The sequence below is a fragment of the Panthera onca genome, chromosome B3, assembly GCF_046562875.1.
Source record: "Panthera onca isolate mPanOnc1 chromosome B3, mPanOnc1 haplotype 2, whole genome shotgun sequence".
NCBI lineage: Eukaryota > Metazoa > Chordata > Mammalia > Carnivora > Felidae > Panthera > Panthera onca.
The window spans coordinates 143,787,554-143,811,536 of NC_138344.1; the positions used below are offsets into that span (position 1 = coordinate 143,787,554).

At 44.3% G+C, this 23,983-nt stretch overlaps 1 protein-coding gene across 9 annotated transcripts in view; it reads left to right on the forward strand.

Annotated features, from left to right (window-relative positions):
• TRAF3 (TNF receptor associated factor 3) overlaps positions 1-23,983 on the forward strand; it is a 126,331-nt gene that overhangs the window by 12,134 nt on the left and 90,214 nt on the right. Inside the window, exon 1 of one of the 9 annotated variants that reach the window (XM_060620829.3) lies at positions 1,368-4,159. The exons of 6 other annotated variants lie outside the window; for them this stretch is intronic. The gene's annotated coding sequence lies outside the window, so the exon portion shown is untranslated. Of the gene's footprint in view, positions 1-1,367; positions 4,160-9,247; positions 9,836-23,983 lie in introns of those variants that run through there. 2 more of the 9 variants (XM_060620827.3, XM_060620826.3) reach the window with 2 other exon arrangements.

Genomic DNA, 23,983 nt, shown 5'->3' on the forward strand with positions numbered 1-23,983 from the left:
ATTTATTATAAATTTAATTAATTTATTAATTATTTTTGGTGGGGGAGGGGCAGAGAGAGGAACAGAGGATCTGAAGCGGACTCTGCGCTGACAGCAGCGAGCCCCCAGTGTGGGGCTTGAACTCATGAACCATGAGATCATGACCTGAACCAAAGTTGGACACTCAACTGACTGAGCCACCCAGGTGCCCTTATACGTGTATATTTTTTAAAGGTTTTTTTTTTTTTTTATGCTTATTTATTTTGAGGGAGAGAGAGAAAGCGAGTGGGAAGGGGCAGAGGGGGTGGGGGAGAGAACCCCAGCAGGCTCCGTGCTGTCAATGCAGAGCCCAGTGCGGGGTTTGATCTCATATGCTGTGAGATCATGACCCGAGCCGAAATCGGGAGTCCGATGCTCAACTGACTGAGCCACCCAGGCACCCCGTATATATTTTTTAATGCAGGTTGTTGGGTAACTTTTTATGAGGCCATTCTACCAAGAAAGATATCAGGCACGCTGTTCTGATATTCTGATTTTCTTTCCAATTTAAACACTGATTCTATGGCAAAACCCAAAAGCATGTTTATTGGAAACTTGGTTTCTTTGAGTGGAGAGAAAAGCTAAATCAATTAACCAAGTGGGATAATAAAATTTTCAGGACACTAGTAGTACCAGAGTGGTAAAAACCTGAGTCTCCAGGAGTCATGAGAATTGTAGTGAAGGTTTCCAGAGACCAGCTTTGTATTCTGGAAGGTTAATGCCCAGTAGGAGGCCCGCATACACTGTAGGTAATGAGGTTCCCATTAGACCTCTCCTGTCAGTGTTCATGTCCAGAACTGCAAGTTTGGGAGAGAGGAGAGCCACACCAGAGGCCCACACAATTCCACGTGGTTTCGCTGATAGACTTGCAGTCCGCTGTGCCTTGTAGCTGCCTCCCTTGGCTGTGCCCTGCGCCCACCCCCGTCTTCTCCCTGTTTTACGGCATTAAGAGGCTTATATGACTGGAGACTTCCTTTGACACGGTACCTTTCTTGGGTGCTTTTAATGACTTAGAAAGGAAGAACAGGGCAACTAGTTCTTGTCCTTCCCTGCCCAGTAATGCCCCGAAGTCACAACTTTATTCTAGAAATTAAATTCTATCCTTTTTGGATTAATATAGCCTGATGTTTGAGATGTTATTATAGGGTAAATTAAGTGTTCTGGTTTCAGATAGCTTTTCTGTGTGGGAAAGGGCATGGCATGGCTTTAGTGTAGTATGTTGTAAGTCTCTAAGGCCCAGTAAGTTTTATTTAAAAATTCTAAAAAAGATTTATTATTTATTTTTGCTTTTTTTATTTTTTAAAGTTTATTTTACTTATTTTGAGAGAGAGAGAGAGACAGCATAAACAGGGGAGGAGCAGAGAGAGAGGGAGAGAGAATCCCAAGCAGGCTCCACACCCAGCGCAGAGCCTGATGTGGGGCTCGAACCCATGATCCTGAGCCAAAACCAAGAGTTGGACGCTTAACTGACTGAGCCACCCAGGCGCCCCTATTTTTTATTTCTTAAGTAATTTCTACACCTAACATGGGGCTTGAACTCACAATCCTGAGATCTAGAGTCACATGCTTTACAACTGAGCCAGCAAGGCGCCCCTTTATCTTAAGTTTTAATACAAATTTCACACTGTACTAGTAATATGTCTGATTTTTTTTTGAAATATAAACACACTTTGTCTCCCAAATTTTTGAGTATAGTTAATTCTCCAGAAGATGCGTTTTGTTTGTCCTTGGCTTCCCTAGGACCCCTGAGGGCTCCCTTGGCATTCTACCATGTGTCCCTGGAGCTGTCCATTCCCCAGCTTGAGGAGGGTGCAGATGATGGAAGGCACCAGCTTTAAATATCTGAATGCCAGTCCTGCTCTCTCTACTTGGTCAGGCTATTGGTTCTGTCTGAATTGCTTTCCCCATCTGCAAAATGAGGCAGAAAGCACCATGCACGTCACGTGCTTGTTAGGAGTGAAATGGACAATAAAGCATTCTACGATGTTAACATAGAGAATCAAGATGTAGTAGAGTAAGAATGTTCAAGTCTTAGAATGTAGACCTAATATGCCCTTGCCTGTGGTAGGGACCACGGAGACTTTCTAGTTGAATTCCCTCTTTTTTTATATGAGAGGCTCGGAACGTTTGGCTGAATAACTGTCCCAAGCTGGATAATGGCAAAGCACGGACTATTCACCCAGAGTACAGACTTTTTCTTTATATGTTGTACTTTTCAAGATTTTCCCCAGGGAAGCTGCTTGGTCTGTATTCTGACTTGCGATAATTGAGACTTATTTGATCAGCACACATTTTTGAGAGCCTACTCAAGAGCTGTGCTAGCTGTCAAAGCTGAGTAGTCAAGTAAACTGCTGTCTGATCACCATCCTCGAGGAGCTTATGGAAGGTGGTGAGCCGGAAGAGCCACTGGGTAGGCCCTGTGCGGGGAGAACGGAGGTGCTGAGAGAGTGGGGGGGGGGGGTGCCGTGTCACTTGGACTGCGGGCTTAGGAGGTGTTTCCCAGGGAGGACGACCATCAGCAAGCCCGCAGAAGAGAAAGGGAGGCAGTGGCTGGCAGAGTTGCGTGTCAGAGTCTGAAGGCGCTCCCTGTGGCTGTGTCGGGGAGAGTGATCGAGAACAGGGCACTGGCTGCCTTTGGGTGCCACCTCTGTGCCAGCCTAACTTGGAGTAAGAGTTATTCCCATTTTACAGATGAGAACAGTGAAGAGCGATAGGCCTGTTGGACTCCAGAGTTCCTGTTTTCATTACTGTGCCGCGTGGTCAGTTTAAGCTGAGTTACAGTCCTGTTTTGGATTTTGTTCACATTCTAGACTTTTTAGTTTTGCTTTCAGATTCTAACGTTTTAGTTTTGCTGGTAAATAGTACTTTTTAAATAAATTATGTATTTTTCCAGCGTATGTTTTTCCTGTAGCCTTTCCTTCTAACATCTGTTTGGCCTTCATTGACTCCTTTTTCTAGCTGGTATTCCCTCCATTTCTTCTTTCTGTTTTGAGTTATTTTCTTATAGCAGCAACATTACATTCAGTATCCTTTAACAAATTCAGTTAAGATGTTCTTTACCCCTGTGGTTCAGATGTTGCTTACATCTTGCTGAGTAGCAGTCCCAAACCTGATTTACTAATGTGTTTTCTTTCCCCTTTCCCTCTCTTAATTTGCATTTAAACGGGTAGTCAAGTAATAATGATAGTGTTTAGTCATTATGTTTTTATAAGGTTTTACAAGCATTAGCTTGTTAGTGGTGAACAAGTCCCCGGTGCCTGGTCACTCTGTAGAGAGCATAACGCTTGCAGTCCAGCACAGTCAAATTTCTACCCATTCATCTGGAATTTAATTATGACTACGGATTACTTATGGGAATAGAAGTTAAAGGCAAAGAAGCCTTCTCCACAATTAGCGAGGAAATGATGTTGTTGACTCTTTTGGAGAAGATTTTAAGTGGCTCTTCTGCTAGAACCACTGTAACGTTTTGAACACAGAACTGGGAAGGGTCAGTGATGGCTGGGTTGAGGGGGGGAGGCTTGTTTCATGGACATCTGTCTGTACCTGCTCCAGGAAGGCTTGTGAATACTGGCACACATCTAGGCCCCAAGGCCACAAGGTCAGGTTCCTGGAGTGATACAGGGTAGATTCCTTAGTTCTTAACATGAGTTAGACTTCTTGGGTGCATGCCATGGTATTGGATAGCAAGGGCCTTATGTTCCTGGAGCCTGTTCTGCCTTCTTCAGGTTGAGGAATGTTCTGGTGCATCTTGGATGTGTCTCTGGTGTTGAGATGACAAGCTTCTCAAGGACAGGGTCACTTCATCATATTTTCGGTGTGGCCTAAGATGCACTCAGTAACAATGAGACATTTATGTGTGGGAGGAGTATGGGTCTGAAATCAGGCCTGATTTGAATTCTGGTCCTTCGTTTAGCTTACTTATCCTTTGTGAACCTTAATTTTTCTCAGCCGTGGAAAGGTAATTGTGAGGAATAGAAGTGAGAATGTGAGTGAATGTGAGAACCCAGCATATCGTAAGTGCTAATTCCTTTCCCTCTTTCCTTTCCTGAGTGATTTCCTAAAGGGAAAACCTGCCTTGTTAGCAAGGGGAATGACAGGCTGTCTTGGGAGTGTGGCTTGGCCCTGGGAGACTACCCTGCAGGTAAGTGTAGAAGCAGCGTGTTACTGGACCATAAAGAAATTACTCATAATAAAGAGTAAAATGATTTGTAGAAAAGGAATTTTTTGCCTGTGATGATTTTTGATAAATTAAAATTTATGTTTTAATTTCAGTAGATTATTTTTTCTGTTATTTAGCAGAATAATGTTCTTCAGTTCGTTCTCATCTCTGTTCAAATGTCACTTCTTTCAGGAGGTCTTCCCTGAACACCCTAATTAAAATAGTCCACACTCACTCTCTAGTCTCTTACCTTGCTTTCTAAATTTGTAACAGAAAAGTTTTGTTCATCATCTTAACCCGTGTACTAGGAGAGCGCCTGGAGTGTGGTAGGTACTCAGGTATTTGTATGGATGAATCAGTACACTGTAGCCTAACCACGTTTTCTTTTATTGAGGCAAAATTCACATTAACATACAATTAACCGTTTTAGAGTGTACATTTCAGTGGTATTTAGCATATTCACAATGTTGTGCAACCACCAGCTCTCTCTAATTTCAAACCTTTTTCATCATCCCATAAAAAAACCTTATGCATTAAGTGATCATTCCTTACTCTGTCTTCCTCCCAACCCCTGGTAACCTCTCGTCTGCTTCCTGTCTCTATGGATTTGCCTGTTCTAGCCATTTCATATAAAAGGAGTCATACAACAGGTGACCTTTAATGTCTAGCTTCTTTCACTTGGTTTTTGAGGTATATCTAAATTACAGCATGTATAAGTGTTTTGTTCCTTTTTATGGCTGAATAATATTCCATCCTGTGTATATATCACAAGTTATTTATCCATTCATCCACCAATGGACATTTGGATTGTTTTCCTCTTTTGGCTATGATGAATAATTTGTGTAAGTTTCTGTGTAGACATGTGTTTTCATTTCTCTTGGGTGAAATACCTAGGAATAGAATTGCTAGGTCATATGGTAATAATTCTGTGTTTAACTTATTCCCACCACAGACGTCCTAGGGTTCCAATTTCTGTACATCATTGCAACATTTATCTATCTAAGCTAGTCTAGTGGATATAAAATAGTATCTTCAGTGTAGTTTTGTATTTCCTTAATGGCCAGTGATACTGAACATCTTTTAATTTATATCTTTTTTGGAGTGATGTGCACTTAAGCCCTTTGCTCATGTTTTAATTGGGTTATCTTTTTGTTGTTGAATTGTAAGAGTTATATATATGTATGTGTATATATATATATATATATGCACACACACACACACGTGTATGTGTGCGTATATATATATATATACACATACACACATACGTACATATGTGTACACATGTGTATGTATATATATATATATATATATGTACACATACACGCACATACATATATACTTAATCTGTTTCAATTTTGAGAGAGAGAGAGAGTGTGTGTGAGTGAGTGAGTGAGTGGGGGAGGGGCGGGGTGAGAGAGAATCCCAGGCAGGCGCTGCACCGTTAGCACAGAGCTGGACATGGGGCTTGATCTCACAGATCACAAGATCATGACCTGAGTGGAGATCAAGAGCCGGATGCTCAACCAACTGAGCCACACAGGTGCCCTAGGAGTTCTTTATGTATTTTGAATATTAAACCCTTAGTAAATATATGGTTGACAAATATTTCCTCCCATTCTGTAGGTCTTTTTTTCAGATTCTTAATAAGGTCCTTTGGTGCACAAAAATTCTTACTTTTGTTAATTCCAGTTGATCCATTTCTTTTCTTTCTGTTGCTTGTGCTTTTGGTATCAAATATGAGAATCCATTGACAAATCTGAGGTCATGAGGATTTACCCCTATGTTATATAGTTTTGACTCTTACATTTAGGTCTTTAATCCATCCATTTTGAGTTAATATTTGTATATGAAGTGAAGTGGGAGTCCCACTTCATTCTTTTGTATGTGGTTATACACTTGTCTCAGCACCATTTGTTGAAGAGACTGTTCTTTCCTCATTAGATGGTCTTGGTACCTTTGTTGGAAATCAGCTGGCCATAGATGTTTGAATCTATTTTTCAACTCTCAGTTCTGTTTTATCAGTCTGTCTTTCCTTTTGCCAGTGGCACACTGTTCTGATTACTGTAGCTTTGTAGAAAGTTTTGAAGTAGTAAGAGAAGTATGAGTCTTTCAATTTTATTTTTCTTTTTCATTATTGCTTTAGCTACTTGAGACCCCTTGCAGCTTCATGTTAATTTGAGAATCAGTTTTTCTCTCGCTGCAAAAAGAGGTCGTTGGAATTTTGATAGGGATTGCATTGAATCTGTTTTGGGGAGTTGCCATTGTAACACTGCTAAGTGTTCGAATCCATGACTGTGGGTGTCTTTCTACTTATTTACATCTTTAATCTCTTTTAGCAAGATTTTGTAGTGTCAATGTATAAATCTACCTCCTTGGTTAAATTTATTCCCAGGTATTTTGTTCTTTTGGATGTTATTGTACACAGAATTGTTTCCTTAATTTTCTTTAAGATTTTTCATTGCTAGTGTATAAAAACACAATTGATTTTCGTGTGGTGACCATATACCCAGACTTTGCTGAATTTGGTTATTATTTTTCTAGTAGTTTTGGGGATTTTTTAAAAGTGTTTTTAATGTTTATTTATTGTGAGAGAGAGAGAATGAGCAAGCAGGGGAGGGACAGAGAGAGAGAGAGAGAGACAGACAGACAGAGACAGTGAATCCCTAGCAGGCTGTGTGCTGTCAGTGCAGAGCCTGATGCGGGGCTGGAACCCAAGAACTGTGAGATCATGACCTGAGCCAAAACCAGGAGTCGGACACTTAACCAAGCCACTCAGGTGCCCCGGGGGGGTTTTCTATGTATGTAGATTTTCTATATATAGAATCATGTTATGTACAAATATTGTTTATCTTTTTCTTTCCTTTTATCCTTTTATTTCCTTTTTCTTGCCTAATTGCTCTGGCTAGCACTTTTACTAGAGTGTTGAATAGCAGTAGTGAAAGCAGACATCCTTATCTTGTTCCTGGTATTAGGGGAAAGTTTACATACAATCTTTCACCATCGATTATGAAGTTAGGTGTGGGTTTTATTTTGTTTTTGTTTTAAAGAAATGCCCTTTTCATTTTAAGGACGTTCTCTTCAATTCATAGTTGGCTGAGCATTTCATCATGAAAGAATGCTGAATTTTGTCAGATGCTTTCTATGTTTCTATTGGTAGGATCATGTGGGTTTTTTCCCTCTTTATTCTGAGTGTGGTGTTTTCCATTAATAGATTTCTGCATGTTGAACTACCTTTGCTTTCCTGGGATAAATCTCACTTTGTCCCGGTGTATAATCATCTTAATGTCTTGTTATATGTGATTTGCTCCTATTTTGTTGAGGTTTTTACATCTATATTCATAAGGGATATGGGTTTTTAGTTTTTTTGTGGTATCTTTGTCTGGCTTTTGTATCAGGTTACCAACTGCATTTTGACTGGACATAGGCTTCTTCAGAATTTTGAAACCTGTCCTCTCTTCCATGTATAGAAAAATTTAGGAGAGTTTTCAGGCAGACAGGATGACGATGATCATGCCACATACCTCCACAATACAAGGCTGCCCGTCATAGCTTATCACTGGGAAAATCCTGGCTGATACTACCACCATAACTCTGTTTCTACCAGTGGAGAATGAACACTATTCCTGATGCCAGGACAAGAGAGAGATGTGCCTGTCGCTTTGTGAAAAAGCCACAGATTGTTCTGGATAATGATAGTTGAATAACAAACTGCCCTAAGTATTAGCGACCTAAACCAGCAGTAATCTGTTATTAGATCTTATGGTTCTGTGGGTTGATCAGGCAGGGTTCAGCTGGGTGATTCTTCTGCTCTGTGTGGCATTAGCCAAGGTCACTCCCTGGTGTTTATCTGGCGTCTGGTGTGGAGGTCCAGCATGGCTATGCTCCCATGACTGGATGGTTGGAAGGCCTAGCTTTTAGTGGTTCTTCCTTTCCGTGTACTGTCAGGGCCTCTGCAGATGGCCTCTCTGCTAGGGTGGTCGGATTTCTTACATGACAGCCTAGGATTCCTACAATGAGTTTTTTAGGAGAGGAAGCAGAGGCTGACAGATTAGTGTTAGTGTTATTCCTACTATGTTCTATTGATCGAAGAACCTGCGAGGTACTCCCAGGTTTAGGGAGAGGAGACACATTGCTTATCTCTTGTTGAAAGGAGTGTCTGTTTGTGGCCATCTTTAACCCACTGCACATGTTGTGGTTTGATTCCAGTGCTATCAACAGTGTATGTTGTATATGCTTCATAAGACAGGCTTTTGCGGGCTAAAATGGAAACCCCAACTGCTGTGTTACCTGTTTTCTGTGAGAAAATGCATTCTGTCTTCTGAACCAAGAATTCATGAATAAAATTTTGAAATACACCCATTCATAAAATGGTAATTCATAAAATGTAGTAAAATATATGTTTGGAGCACCTGGGTGGCTCACTTGGTTAAGTGTCCAACTCGTGACTTCAGCTCGGGTCATGATCTCATGGTTCGTGGGTTTGAGCCCCACGTTGGGCTCTAAGTTGATAGCGTGGAGCCTGCTTGGAATTCTTTCTCTCCCTCTTTCTCTTTGTCCCTCACACTCACACTCACCCTCTCTCAAATAAATTAAAAAATAACCACACATACAAACATTAAAAAAGTATGTTTTATTTATTTAATCAGCAGAAATCCTTGATCATCTGTCAGTTTTTCAAGTACAACCTTGGGTCTATATATTTTCCCTTCCTATTCATTCGTCTTAAAAATTACTTGAAAATTCACTTTCATTTTAAAGAGTATTATGGAGTTTAAGCTTCTCTCTCTCTCAGTTCTTTTTTTTAAAAATTTTTTAACGTGTATTTAGTTTTGAGAGACAGAGAGAGATAGAGCATAAGTGGGGGAGGGGCAGAGAGCGAGGGAGAGACAGAATCTGAAGCAGCTCCAGGCTCTGAGCTGTCAGCACAGAGCCCGACACGGGGCTCGAACTCACGAACCGCGAGATCATGACCTGAGCCAAAATCAGATGCTCAACTGACTGACCCACCCAGGTGCCCCGTCTCTCTCTCTCTGTTCTTAAAAAAAGCTTCATTGAGAAAATATTGGTAAGCCTACATATCCGAAATTTCCTGTTGTTCACCCTAGATCATTCTAGTAAAACCCCTAGAGACTTATTAGAATTAAGTTACGGCTGTTTATGTAGAAAAGTGTGGGATAATTTGACAGCATGTGAGGAGGTGTGTATGCTTTAGTTGTAACATGGAAATCTCATTTTCTGTAAACTGTGCTTTCTCAGCCTTTCTCAGCTGATTGTTGCAACACTATTTGAGCAAGCAAGTGTGATGAGGTCATAGAAGAGTGAGAATGAATTTAAATAATGAAACAAGAAATCTACCTCTGTATGGGGGCTGATGAGGGTGGAGAGGGAGGAGCTGTGCGAGTTGTGTCGTGTTCCCTCACGCGCCCTCTGCCTGCACCCGCACCCGCACCGGAGCTCCCAGAGCCCCCAGATCCCCGCCTGCTACAGGGTTGTGATTCCAGTACCCCTGGCCAGGAGGCTGGCTTCTGGGTGAGCTTCCCAAGCTTACTGCGCCTTTGTTCCTCAACACCCGTCACTGCTGGGCATCTGACCTCCTGTCCAAAGTAGGCATGAATGAAGGGAGTCAGCGTCTTTATGGGTGATACACAGAAGTGACAGGTGCGTGAAATTTCAGGGAGTCCTGGGAGTTCCTGAGTCCCCTTCTGTCATGCCTGAGGTCAAGAGCCTGTGGTCTAGATGGTCTGAGCACTTTTACGGCGGTCAAATTTTTTTTTTATTTATTTTTTAAAAATTTATATCCAAATTAATTAGCATATAGTACAACAATGATTTCAGGAGTAGCTTCCTTCCTGCCCCTTACCCATTTAGCCCATCCCCCCTCCCACGACCCCTCCAGTAACCCTCTGTTTGCTCTCCATATTTAAGAGTCTCTTATGTTTTGTCTCCCTCCCTACAGCAGTCAAGTTTCACACACACACACACACACACACGCGCGGGCACGCCCATTCCTCATTCTGTTCTTTTTATGAACTCTGTAAGTGTGCTGACTTCTGGCATATCATCAAGGAAAGAATGATTACTCTCTGCAAATCTTGGGGGTTGCTGCTTTACCTTTTTCATTCACCATTACCTCCAAGATTCTCTACACCATATGTGGTGACTGTGGCCTGGGGGTGACCAGCATAGGGGCTGAAGAAGGGTAATGAAACTAGAGGACTGGGGAGGGTGGAAACCGAGACAGGGAGGATGGGGACAGGACAGCGGCATTTCACACAGTTGTTCATGTTGTCTGGCTCCCCTGTCCTGGTTCATGTAAACGAGGCATTTCTTTGTGTTAAGGTGCATTAAGATAGTTACCCTCGCTTTTTGTCTTCCGGTTCTTGGGAACTGCATCAGGTTTTAGTCACTTATATATTTCACCTGAAACAGTTGTCTGTGAGGCCTCTTCATAGAGGTCCCAATTCTGCATATAGTAAAAGTCTCTTAAAACTTTGACATTCTGTTCTTCTAAGTGTAACACTACAAATGTGAAAGTTTCTAAATTACATAGAATGGGAGAAGGCAGGAAGAGTACTTGTTGGCAGCCAGGGGCTGGAAAGTTTGGGTAGAGCTGGTGGCCTCCCTGCGGTGGAGGGAAGAGATTTACGTAGGAGTCGGGGGCCTGCAGGCTAGGCCCCCACCGGCCTTTGAGACCCTGAGCAAGTTCAACCTTTGAAACCCCCATCTCCTTTCATGGCAGATAGGGATAATGGTGCCATGGCTGTTGTGAAGGTAAAATAATCAGCTTTAAAAAATTCACCAGAAACACGGTTAAAGGAACTTGCACTTTTCAACCTGGAAAAGAGAAGGTGGAGGATATGTCCATCAGACATTGACTGTTTCAGCGTGTATTTAGGTGGCCGGTATTTTTCTGCACGTTTTCGTTAAGTATATGTATAAGGAAAAGCAACGTATAAATGAACACTGACCAAAGTCAGCTTAGCGCCGCAAACTTTTATAGAGATTTCATGGATGCCAGTCGTGCTAGGTAGATATGCGTGCATGATACTAAGTGAGACGTGCTCTGTGTTCTCAAAAAATTCAGACTGTGCGTTTCAATCTAGAACATTATACTTTATGAAAGAGGCATGTATTAACCAGCTCAGGCTGTCATAACGAAGTGCCACAGGCTGGTACAAAGGAATTTATCTCTCAGAGTTCTGGAGGCTCAAAGCCCAAGATGAGGTGCAGGCCAGTTCAGTTTCCGGTGAGGGCTCTCTTCTGGCTTGCAGATGGTTGCCATTTGACTGTGTCCTCACATGGAGGGGAGAGAGTGACAGGAAGCATGCTCTCTTCTGTCTCTTCTGGTGTTTATTTATTTCTATTTGAGAGAGAGAGAGAGCATGGGAGGGGTAGAGAGAGGGAGACCCAGAATCGGAAGCAGGCTCCAGGCTCTGAGCTGTCAGCACAGAGCCCGATGAGGGGTTTGACCTCCATAACCGCGGGATCATGACCTGAGCCGAAGTCGGATGCTTAACCAACTGAGCCACTCAGACGCCCCTCTACTGTCTCTTCTTATTAGAGCCCGTAATTACCTCCCATAGGCCCATCTCCAGATGCCACCATATTGGGGTTAGACTTCTGCCATATGAATTTTGAGGGGGCATAATTCAGACCATATGTAGTATTCTGCCCCCCACCCCTCAAATTCATGTCCTTCTAACATGCAGAATATATGCATTCCATCTCAACAGCCCAAAAGTCTGTTAGTCCCAGTTGTAACCTCTAAAGTCCAAAGTTTTACCTAGATGTCATCTAAATCAAATGTGGGTGAGACTCGAGGTATGATTCACCTTGAGACAAAATTCCTGTTCAGCCGTGAACCTGTGAAACCACTTCCAAAGTACAATGGTGGGGGCAGGCACAGGATAGCTGTTCCTGCTCCAAAAGCGAGAACTAGGAAAGAAGGACCGGATGGCAGGTCCAAAGCACTTCCACAACTTAGCAAGGCAAATTCCGTTAGATCTTAAGGCTTGAGAATAATCCTCTTTGGGTTTGATTCCCTGCTTTCTGGATCCTTGGCAGTGAAGGTCGGCCCCTTCTCGGTTTGGGGCTGTGGTCCCAAGGCTCTAGGCAACTACTCTCTGGTCTATTGAAATCTAGGTGGTGGCAGTCCCGAGGATCCCTGTATGGCCTGCAAAGCAATAGAACCCAAACCGGGGGGTGGGGGAGGTGCGTGTACGTGCAGGTTACAGGATGAGTAAGTCGGCAAGCTAATGCTCCAGTTGGAATAGGACTCTTGTTCAGTTTTCATGAGGGATTTTACCAAACTAGCCTCTCCAGAGAACTGACGGGGTGTTGCTGGCTGGAACACATTCGTGTTGTACCAGAAATGGCCCTATAGTGGCAGTGGAAGATGGTGGCTGACTTAGAATTTTGGAAGCAGAATTTGAGTTCAGGTGGCATTAGGGGGCACATTTGCATTGTGGAAGGCCTGTTCCTGGTCCTCCTTTTTTTTTTTTTTTTAATGTTTATTCATTTTTGAGAGGGAGAGGCACAGTGCGAGTGGGGGGAGGGACAGAGAGAGAGGGAGACACAGAATCGGAAGCAGGCTCCAGGCTCTGAGCTGTCGGCACAGAGCCCCGTGTGAAGCTTGAACTCACGAACCATGAGATCATGACCTGAGCCCAAGTCAGACACTTAACTGACTGAGCCACCCAGGCGCCCCTGTTCCTGGTCCTTCTTGATGGGTGTGTTCAGTGGAGGCCGGCGGACATCTGTGGGAGGAGCAGGCTGCTTGACCTCTAATGTCCCTTTCGATCTGAGGATTCAGTGAGCATAACTTAAAATCCACAGCTTGATGGATGTGTGCAGATTCCACTCAGCTCATCAGTTCATACCGTCGTGTAGCCGTGGCACAAAAGTTAGAACTTCTTTTCACATAGTCTTCTAGTAAGTATTTGTTTCTGTCAGCTGGCAGGCAGTGGCACCTCCTTGTTTCGCGCTGGTGCGTGGCCGTCCAGTAGGACTTGGCCTTTGGTGTGGTGAGTCTCGGGTTTCGGTGGTTTCGTGGGGAAGGGGGATGCCCACAGAGCCAGAGATGGCTGGGATACTCCATCCCTAAGGCATTTAGTCACAGTTCCTGGTCACTGGCGGAAGCCTCCCAGACCCCCTGGCGGAGCACGGGGACTGCGCTGCAGCTCCTGACGGGGCTTGCGGGGCTGCCTTCTCCCGAGTCTTGCTTTAGCGTTGATTTCTTTTCTCTTAATGCTTTCATGTCAGCGGTTCTGAATCCCGGCTGCACATTACAATTATTAGAGAGAAGCACAGAGGCTGGAGACCCAACTTCAGATGATTTCAGCCCGTTAAGACCCCAGAAATCAGATTTAATGGTTATCTTTGTAGAGTCCCGAGGGGATGCTGACACCCAGTGTCAGCCAGGGCTGAGAGCCTGGGGTTTAGTGGAAGCAGCTCACTTCTTCCACAGAGGACGACTCCATCAGCGGCACCTTTGCACGTGCCTCGGAAATGCAGGGTCACAGGCCCTCCCTCAGGCCTGCTGCTTCCCAGTCTGCACCCTAGTAGACTTTTCAGGGTCTCGGGATGGGCTTGCTCACGTGCGTGAAGCCCCATGCAGGCTTCGGGCCAGAGAAGCAAGGTTCCAAAGCCTGCCTCTCCTCGGCTTGCGTGAACTTGAGCAAGTTTCTTGACCTTCCTGAGCCTCGGGTCCCTGCACATGAAATGAGGACAGTAATGCGGGCACCCAGCTCCCAGCCGCGACTGGGAAGCCCCAGAGGGCGCCTCTGAAATGGAGTGGTCTCGTCATACATTCGGTGCCAAAACCTGAGCCACACTGATGTGATGCTACGCGTACTCTCTGCCCCACTTAGTGTGAATATTCCTGCATTTCACTGCAGACTCTTGATGGATGTGTTTTCTTATGGGTGCTGTTCCCGACTTCACTGGGAGCATGAGTAGTACGTGATATACATACACCGCATTTCCTTCCTAAAACCCTCAAAACTCTACATTCTGAACACATCTGGCTTTGGTTTTGGATTAAGAGATTATGGAGCTGAGGAGATTCAGCCGATAGGTAGTTCTAGGGAGTCAGCGTATACCATATTAACAGGTCAGGGTGTACGTAAAACTCCTGGCAGTTAGCAGACATCCAGCAAATGCAGCTATTAATTCCCTTGTAATGCCTCCATTTGTGTGTTTATACTCCCCATCTGGTTCCTTTGTTTTCCCAGCACCTTTATATTTGGCATACCAGACTTTATTCTTCCAATAATCCAGTATTTTCCATAAATCATAAGTAAATTGAATCTGCAGGTAAGTATCCATCATCCACCCTGTGCATGTATCTGGGCTGGACGTCACGGTAGTGGCAGTGTGCATGTGTCATGGTCCCTGCTGACCGAGAGCTTAGAAATTAGTCCTAGAAAGAGAAAATGTGGAAGGTTTTTTAAAAGAACCATTTAATAACATTTCAAGCCAAGAGGCCTGGCCTGACCATCCTGGCAAGCTTTTATAGAGATGGTGGGATTCTGGCTTTTTTGTTTTTTAAGTCTATTTATTTATTTTGAGAAAGGCAGAGGGAAGGAGGGAGAGAGAATCCCAAGCAGGCTCTGAGCTGTCAGCACAGAGCCCGGCGTGGGGCTCGAACCCACAAACTGAGATCATGACCTGAGCCAAGATCAAGAGTTGGGAGGCCAACCCACTGAGCCACCCAGGTGCTCCGAGGACGTGGGTATGAAGGACCTTCTTGTGGGTATGAAGGACCTTTATGCTGATAATGTTAGGCTCCTGCAGGGCGCTTGAGTGACTCCGTCGTGAGCGCCAGACTCTTGATTTCCACTCAGGTTCCAGGGGCATGGGATTGAACCCACATTGGGCTCTGTTTTGAGCGTGGAGCCTGCTTGAGATTCTCTCTCCCTCTGCCTCTGCCCCCTGCTTGATCTCTCTAAAATAAAGATAAAAAATTTAGATGATGGGCTCTTGGAATGTTAGTGCTCAACTTTTCACCCTCCAGTGCAGCCTGGTGCGGGGAGAGGGTGGTCCTGGGGGCAGTGTGGTGTGGTGGTTAAGGGTATGGACCCTGTAGCTCGGGCTCTCTCACAGCGTTGTGGTTCTGGTCAGTCTCTGGTCTCTCTCAACCTCTCTGTTGACGTTTCTAAGTGTCTGACGACTGCTGTGTGTGCCACAGAAACATGCACAGATATAATTCTTGATTTGGAGTAGGTGACTCTATAAAGTTGGCTTTAAAATTTGGCTAAAAATTTGGAGACATTTTTACTTGTGTACTTTTATGAACAGCTCCCCCCTCCTCCTTTCCTTATTTTTCACTGTGGAGACTTAGAATCTTGGTTTCTCTGATATTCTTCGGGATTCCTTTGATCCATGACGGAGCTGGGTTAGGGAAATAATTGGGCTGGTTTCGGTGCTCAGTAGTGGATGACAATCATCAGCGGTCCCAAGCTTCCCACCGCGAGGCCCCCAGTGACAGAAGAGTGGACACGTGACTCACAAGTGCAGCATTCTGAGGCAGCCTGCTCTTTTTTCTTTTTCTTTTTCTTTTTTTTAAAGTTTATTTATTTTGAGAGAGAGCATGAGTGAGTAGGGGTAGAGAGAGAGAGAATCCCAAGAGGGCTCTGTGCTGTCAGAGCCCAACGCGGGGCTTGATCCCACAGACTGCGACATGACCTGAGTGGAAATCAAGAGGTGGGTGCTTTACCTGCTGAGCCACCCAAGTGCCCCTGAAGCAGCCTGTTCTGAACACAGGGTTTTTGTGATCTGTTTTATCAGAAGTTAGCATGAATTTTACATTTTGTTATATAGATTGTTCTAATGTTACAAACCTCTAAAAATCTATCAAAGTTCACCCTCCAGGACAAGGAAATGTGCCACTCATTCTCATGGCTGCCTTGCATGCCACTGCCCTCTGAGAAGCACAAGAAGAGATTCCGACCTTCCGAGGGCAGAGCAGAATCTGTTGTTGAAATTGACACACCTTTAATCCCTTAATTACTCGTCCTCAGGTTTTTTTGTTTTTTGTTTTTGGCCCTTAAGGGTGTATTTGCTCCACATGTATATTTGGTGCCTTTTGGTTTAGATAATTTAGGTAATTGGCAACTAGTTTTGATCTTACTATCAAAAATTTTGCTCTGGATTCCATCATCACCAGTCCTATCCGGGGCATTCGGAAGGCCGAGAGACTCACTGGATGCACACCCTGCGTGTGAATGTTCTGAGATGGGTGGGAAAAGGTACGACCTCAAAAGCTCTGTGGTAAACTGATGTGGAAATCTGGTACCACAAATGTCTCCAGCGATTTCAAGCGTGTAACACTTAGTAACATTTTTGTTGAGAGCAATGTGCATAAAAACAGTGATAGGTGGAAGAGAATGCCCACATGAGACTGTAGCTGCTCTTAGTCCATGAATTCTGTGGTGCTTGAAGCCCCTTTGGTGGGACAGGTAGCCCCCAGACAACGGACAAGCCCTCCTCAAGGATGTTTTGGGGCCTGAAGCCATAACTGCCCAAGGTTTCCGTTGGCCTCTACCCCGGCCGATGAGCAGGGAGACCTGAGGAGGTACCAGGGAGCTGCGTGCATTCAGCCGCTTTCGTGGTTCGACCCAGTCTTACACACGTAAGAACAACTCTACAAGGCCGTGTTTTCGTGTGTGTCCTGAAGGGCTTTGGTCAGTGCGGGCATTTTTACCTGCAGGATCTCCATTCATCCTGTAGAAATGGAGAGGCTTGGTAATGAGTTCCCTCATCTGGGGTGTGAGGCCGTCCTTCGAGAGATTCTCACGTTTAGACCTAGACTCCCTCCAGAGGAAATGTTAGCATTTCTTGATGTCATGGTTCAGAACCCTACCAGGATGGTTTGTGCGCCTGTGTAAGTACCTGTTTTGCTTTCGGTTTCACTATAGGATGTAATTTGGGCCAGTTATTTTTAAGTGAGTATTTTTAGAATTTGATCCATTTCCTTGATTGCATTAATAATAGGAAAAGACCACGTGGTCTCTGGGATAATGGTTCTCAATGGGGGGGGGGGGGCAATTTTGTCTCCTAGGGGACATTTGGCAATGCCCAGAAACTTGCTGAGGGGTAGGTGGGTGGGGAATGCTACTGATATCTAGTGAGTGCAGGCCAGGGATGCTGTAAATGTCCTACAATGCCCAGGACATCCCGCCGTGATGGAATTATCTGGCCTAAATCGTCAGTAGTGCTAAGGTTGTGAGACCTGGTGTAGACGTTCAGAGGTGTTTTTTTCTTGATTTCCAGGGGATGTATGACTAGTCAGATTTAATATTTTTGCAAGGTGAGATACTTTCTATAAAAATTCAATCTTTAGTCATTAAATGAGATCTTAAGGAGTAAAAAAAAATCTTTTTAACACAGTGAGGTTCTACTGGAAGTATGTATTAAAGTCGGCAGAGGGAACTGGGAGGTCAGATTGCCTTGGACAGAAGCCCAAATGTCCATCAGTCCATTTCAATAAACCCTTCGTGAGATATCACAATTGACATTGAAACTGGTTGGCAGGATGGGAATTTTTGAGAAGGTACCATTAGAAAAATAAAAGAATTTTCCAGCTGTGGTTCCCAAGTTCCCCAGACTTGTCTTTAACTGCTTGGGATCCTCTTTCTCCCTCTCTCTCTGCTCCTCTCCTGCTGGCTCTCTCTCTCAAAATAAATAAACATTAAAAAAAATTTTTTAAAAAAGGAAAGTTCATCTAATCGAACATAAACCAAGGAGGTTCACCCATCTAACTCCAGACAGTCTTCATGTGTTCAGGGGCTTTAGCCCCATGTATTTACTTAAAAACCATTGACTGAGTTCCCAGGGTGTGCGAGACACTGTTCTAAGTGTCAGGGAAACAGCAGGACACCATGCAGGCCGCTTCCCGCTGTCATGAAGCCTGTATGGTGAGGCAGGGCTGGAGGACAGACAGGGAAGTCCATATGCTGGTTCCAGAACGGAGCAGGATGGGTGGGAAGGGGGCGAGTCGAGAGCGGAGCCCTTGATGTAGCTGGCCTTGGAGGAGCTTGCTTAGGAGGGCCTGGCAGGAGGAGGCATTCTGTCCGTGAGTCCCGAGCAGGAGTGATCAGACACAACTGAGGCTACTTGTTCTCACATGATTGTCATCTAGCCTGTCCCCAAGAACTCTGAAGGGCTTTCTACCTTTCTACCCACATTCTTTCTACCCTTTCTACCCACATTCTTTCTACCCACATTCGATCCTTTCTACCCACATTCAGTTGCTTTCTACCCACATTCAGTGGTAGGGTTCTGACTTCTGCGATCCTTTCTACCCACATTCAGTTGCTTAAACCAGATCACTGGGGAGCATTCCTTGATCCCTCTCCATGCCTCTGGTCTGTGGCACTCAATCCTGCATCCTGCTTTTCCACACCTCCCTGGTCCCCAGCCAGCTCTGGGCCTCTTGCCGGTGCTGGTGGCCCCTGACTGGTCTCTCCACTTGCCCCAGGTCACTCCAGGTCACTCCCGCCCCCCCCCCCCCCACCATGTAGCTGTCACTGAAGCCTTTTAGAAATGTAGGTTGCCTCCCTCCCTTCACTGAAAACCCTTCAGTGGCTTCCCACTGCACCCGGAAAATACAGCATCCCTCCTCAGCAGGCTCTGCGCTGCCCTTCCTGCCTGAGCTCCAGACGCTGTAGCCTTCCCGTGGGCCTCTTCCCAGAAGAACTTGCCTGCCCACAGGTAGTGTCCGTTCTCCTCTGGACTGGGGCCCGCCCTGCCTGTGCGTTCTTCCCTCTGCCTCCCTGCCCCTCCACTCTCGAGTGCCGGTTCCTGTTGCCTTGTTTCCCCGCAGGTGCCCTCAGGTGTCCATGCAGTGCTGTGTCCTTTTATGTTGGCCGTCTTTGGTTGAGAAATCACTCACCTGGCTGCATTTCAAGAGGAGGAGGAGTGGGTGATTCACAGGGACCCACCCTCCTTCCCGCAGAGTTGGGGTTTTTGCATAGGGGATTTTTCTGTCAGTTATTTTTTCCTCACCTTTTGGAGTATTAAAAGAGCGGAGGCAGTAGGGTGTGTGTGAGGGGGGCAGTGACCACGCCCCCTGGGAGTTCTCTGATTCCTGGGGCTGGCTCGGTTCCACCCTGCTCTCACAGAGCGCAGACCGACACGTATGTACTGGTTTTGTTAGTTAGCTTTTAAAGCAAAGCGTGGTGGGTTAGTAGGTCTTTGTTATTACAGAAAAGGAAATGGAAAACTAGTGCCACAGTTTGGCATAATTATTCCAGCATGCAAATCGGTGTGGAAGGAAGTCAAGGTAGTGTACCTCTATGCTCTGCCGGTCCTTGACAGGTCTGAGATAAAGTTTGCCAGATACGGAAGAATGCATACTCCAGGTATTTATAATTGAATAGTAGTGTGTTTACTTGGCCCAGTTGTTTGGATGAGCAGGATCTAGGAAGTGGCCACAAAGAGTCCATTTGTCCTTGTCCCTTATGTGCCACAGGCTGATGCTGGAGAATTCTTAGGTTTCCAAGTAGAAAATGAATATGAAAGAAGGCTCACACTAATCAGGAGTTAAGAGGGATTCCCAGATGGCCTCTAAGGGAAGGACATGTCTTAGAAGTTATTTGAAATGATTTGTTGGTGACAGAGAAACTTCTGAATTTGTCTGGCAGGTGGATCCCAGACATAGAGCCATGTTACAAGAAGTAATAAGCTGGAAATACTGAAAATACATTGTCCTAAAGAGAGAAAAATACATCTTAACAGCTGAATGTTGTCTCTAGAAAAATTGGAGTCCTTGTCTCAATTTTGATTGTCTTGAGCTTGCTCATGAGATTGGGTTTTTTTAAGCTTACATATCTCCTGGAAACTGAATTTATAGCCTGTGAGAATTATTTTTGTGTTCTACAGTAGAATCTTTTTTTTTTTAAATAGGTAATTTTTTATTAGGAACATTTTACTATTTAGAGGACTACTACAATAATCATTAGGTGGACTGAGCAGTAATTGCTAGGCTACCTGTCAAGGGTACACATTTTTTTTTTTATTATTTACTTATTTATTTTTAATTTTATTTTTTATTTTTTAAAATTTACATCCAAATTAGTTAGCATATAGTGCAACAATGATTTCAGAAGTAGATTCCTTAGTGCCCCTGACCCATTTAGCCCATCCCCCTCCCACCACCCCTCTTGTAACCCTCAGTTTGTTCTCCATATTTATGAGTCTCTGATGTTTTGTCTCCCTCCCTGTTTTTATATTATTTTTGTTTCCCTTCCCTTATGTTCATTGGTTTTGTCTCTTACAGTCGTCATGTGAGTGAAGTCATATGATATTTGTCTTCTCTGACTAATTTCACTTAGCATAATACCCTCCGGTTCCATCCACGTAGTTGCACATGGCCAGATTTCATTCGTTTTGATTGCCGAGTAATACGCCGTTGTATATATACATACACGACATCTTCTTTATCCATTCATCCATCTATGGACATTTGGGCTCTTTCCATATGTTGGCTATTGTTGATATTGCTGCTATAAACATGGGGGTGCATGTGTCCTTTCGAAACAGCACACCTGTATCCCGTGGGTAAATGCTTAGTAGTGCAATTGCTGGGGTCTACGGTGGTTCTATTTTTAGTTTTTTGAGAAACCTTCACACTGTTTTCCAGAGTGGCTGCACCAGCTTGCTTTCCCACCAACAATGCAGAAGAGATGCTCTTTCTCCGCATCCTCGCCGACATCTGTTGTTGCCTGAGTTGTTTATGTTAGCCCTTCTGACAAGTGTGAGGTGGTATGTCACGGTGGTTTTGATTTGTATTTCCCTGATGATGAGTGATGTTGAGCATTTTTTCATGTGTCGGTTGACCCTCTGTATGTCTTTTTGGAGAAGTGTCTATTCATGTCTTCTGTCCATTTCTTCACTGGATTATTTGTTTTTTGGGTGCTGAGTTTGATAAGTTCTTTGTAGATTTTGGATACTAACCCTTTATCTGATATATCATTTGCAAATATCTTCTCCCATTCTGTTGGTTGCCTTTTAGTTTTGCTGATTGTTTCCTTTGCTGTGCAGAAGCTTTTTATTTTGATGAGGTCCCAGTAGTTCATTTTTGTATAGTACAGTCTTTTATGGCATAGAATTTTAAAGACCTGTGTGGACGGGAACAGGTCTTTGAAGGGAAACCTCAGTTTGGCTTAGAAAAGTTCTTCTGGGGCGCCCGGGTGGTGCAGTCGGTTAGATATCTGGCTCTTGATTTCAGCTCAGGTCATGATCTCAACGGTTGGTGAATTTGAGCCCCTCATTGGGCTTTGTGCTGACAGCACGGAGCCTGCTTGGGATCCTCTTTCTCCCTCTCTCTCTGCTCCTCTCCTGCTGACTCTTTCTTTCAAAATAAATAAACGTTAAAAAAATTTTTTTAAAAAAGATAGGTTCATCTGATGGAACATAAACCAAGGAGGTTCACCCGTCTAACTCCCGACAGTCTTCAAGTGTTCAGGAAGCTCATCAGAAATCTGCTTTACCAAAAACAAGTTGTTTGGCTACTTGTGATGGAAAATGTTTAAATAAGTGATTTGAAGTTTAACACACTGTACTTAAAAGCAATCAGTTTAAAAGCTTCATGGACGAAGTGCTTTACATGTAGTTGTGGTATATAGTAGGTGACATAGAGATAGAGTAGATTTTTTTTTTTTTTTTGCCTTCAAAGAACATGCAGTCTGAGGGGGGCAGACAGACGGTACACATGAGCTTAGATAAGGCAGAATGGTGCAGAGAGTGTAGTAGAGTAATAGTGTTAGTAATCATGGTAGAAGCAGAGGCAGAAGCAGCATAGAATGGGACATCAGATCACAACACGGGAGCGATGGTTTTTTTTGTTTTTTTTTTTAATTTTTTTTTTTTTTTAACACTTATTTATTTTTGAGACAGAGACAGCATGAACACGGGAGGGGCAGAGAGAGAGGGAGACACAGAATCTGAAACAGGCTCCAGGCTCTGAGCCATCAGCCCAGAGCCCGACGTGGGGCTCAAACTCACGGACCGTGAGATCGTGACCTGAGCTGAAGTCGGCCGCTTAACCGACTGAGCCACCCAGGCGCCCCTGGGAGTGATGGTTTTTAAAGCAGAGGTTGGCACACTACTGGTCTAAGGACGTTTTTTATGTTTTTAGAGGGTTGTACAAATAAGCAAAGAAGAAACTTACGTAACACAGACCATCAGTGGCCCATGGAGCCTAAGATGTTTATTATCTGGCCCTTTACAGAAGAAGGTTGGCTGACTCTTGGCTTAAGGGGTCAGGAAATACTTCACAAAAACTAAAATTCAAGGGTGCCTGGGTGGCTCGGGTCACGATCCCAGGTTCGTGTGATTCAGCTCCACGTCAGGCTCTGCGCTGAGCACGGAGCCTGCTTGGGATCCCCCACCCGATCCCCCAGCTCGTGCATGTGTTCTCTCCCTAAAAACAAAAAACAAACACACAAAAACCCACTAAAATTTGAAGTGGTATTTTATAGGATAAAAATAATATTTTGATTTTCAGGGTGGCAAGGTTGAGGGTAGGGGCGTTGCCGTGGAAGGGCCAAAGGTGACAGAAAAGACGGGGCTGAGGGGGTGCAAAAGTCCTACTATGGGTTGGGGAGGGCTTAGGGCTTAAGGTGGGCTGAGTATGTGGGGACTGGGGGACGGGGCGGAAACCATCACAGGTCATCTTAAATAACAACAGTTCTGAAGTGAGACATGAACCATCAAAAATTTTTGAGTGGGAGACTGTCAGTGTCATAAGTAGTTAGTTGTGAGATATTGAGGTAAAGATCCCATTTTTTCTGAGATATGCTCTCTTGAACTGTAAACTGATTCTTTACAAGTGATTGTATTGCTTACCAGGGCATTGGCTCTATGGTGCTTGTCATGCAGATTCCTAGTTTAAGGCTGAAGATCAGTTGATGCGTTTCTCATGCTTATTTATTTACATTTTCTCAGCAGTGGAGAACATTTTTGAAATCTTCATACTCCTGTAAATTGAGGAACTTGAGAGAATCTCTAAAAAGGTAGAAAAATTCTTGCTGAAGTCAGTAATTGTATTTCGGCTGTTAAATTTCTGCACAGAGAATTTAAAATTTGTATACTACATCAAAATCAGTTCAGCTAGTTGTGGTTGTTCTTTGAGAGGTAGAATGTAGAAAAGATGCTCTGAAGCCAGTAGACATTCTGGATTCCCAGTGACAGAATCTCTCTGAAGACAGAAGAACCTTTACAGTAACCTGTTTCCAAAAGGGGATCTCCCAGGAGAAAGCTGTGTAACAGTATCCTACCTTCATAAGTGTATATACCCAGAGAAAATGCGTGAAGATAAAGAAAATAAACTTTTCCATTATGCCCCCAGTATGAACATTTTGAGTCTTTTTTTTCAGTATGTACACCCTTAGATCGTTCTATGAGAATGGAGTCCTGTGTGTTATACACTTTGTACCTTGTGGTAGAGTGAGGTGTGGCCTGATAGTTGAGGGGGATGCTGAATTACTGTGTTCCTGTGGTTCTCCCTAGAGCCTCCTTGCTCTCCGTATTGGTTCTCTTCTGAGCAGATGAGGGGCGCTGTGCTGATCCGAAAGTCTCACCAGCAGGGAACCATCGTCACGTAACTATTTTTCGCAGAAGTCAGAACCCTAGTCTCAGGGTGCGAAGGTGATGAAGGCCTTCATTCAAACCTCTTGATTTTTTTTTTTAATGTTTATTTTTGAGAGAGAGAGAGAGAGAGAGAGAGAGAGAGATCACAGGCAGGGGAAGGGCAGAGAGAGAGGGAGACACAGAATCCAAAGCAGGCTCCAGGCTCTGAGCTGT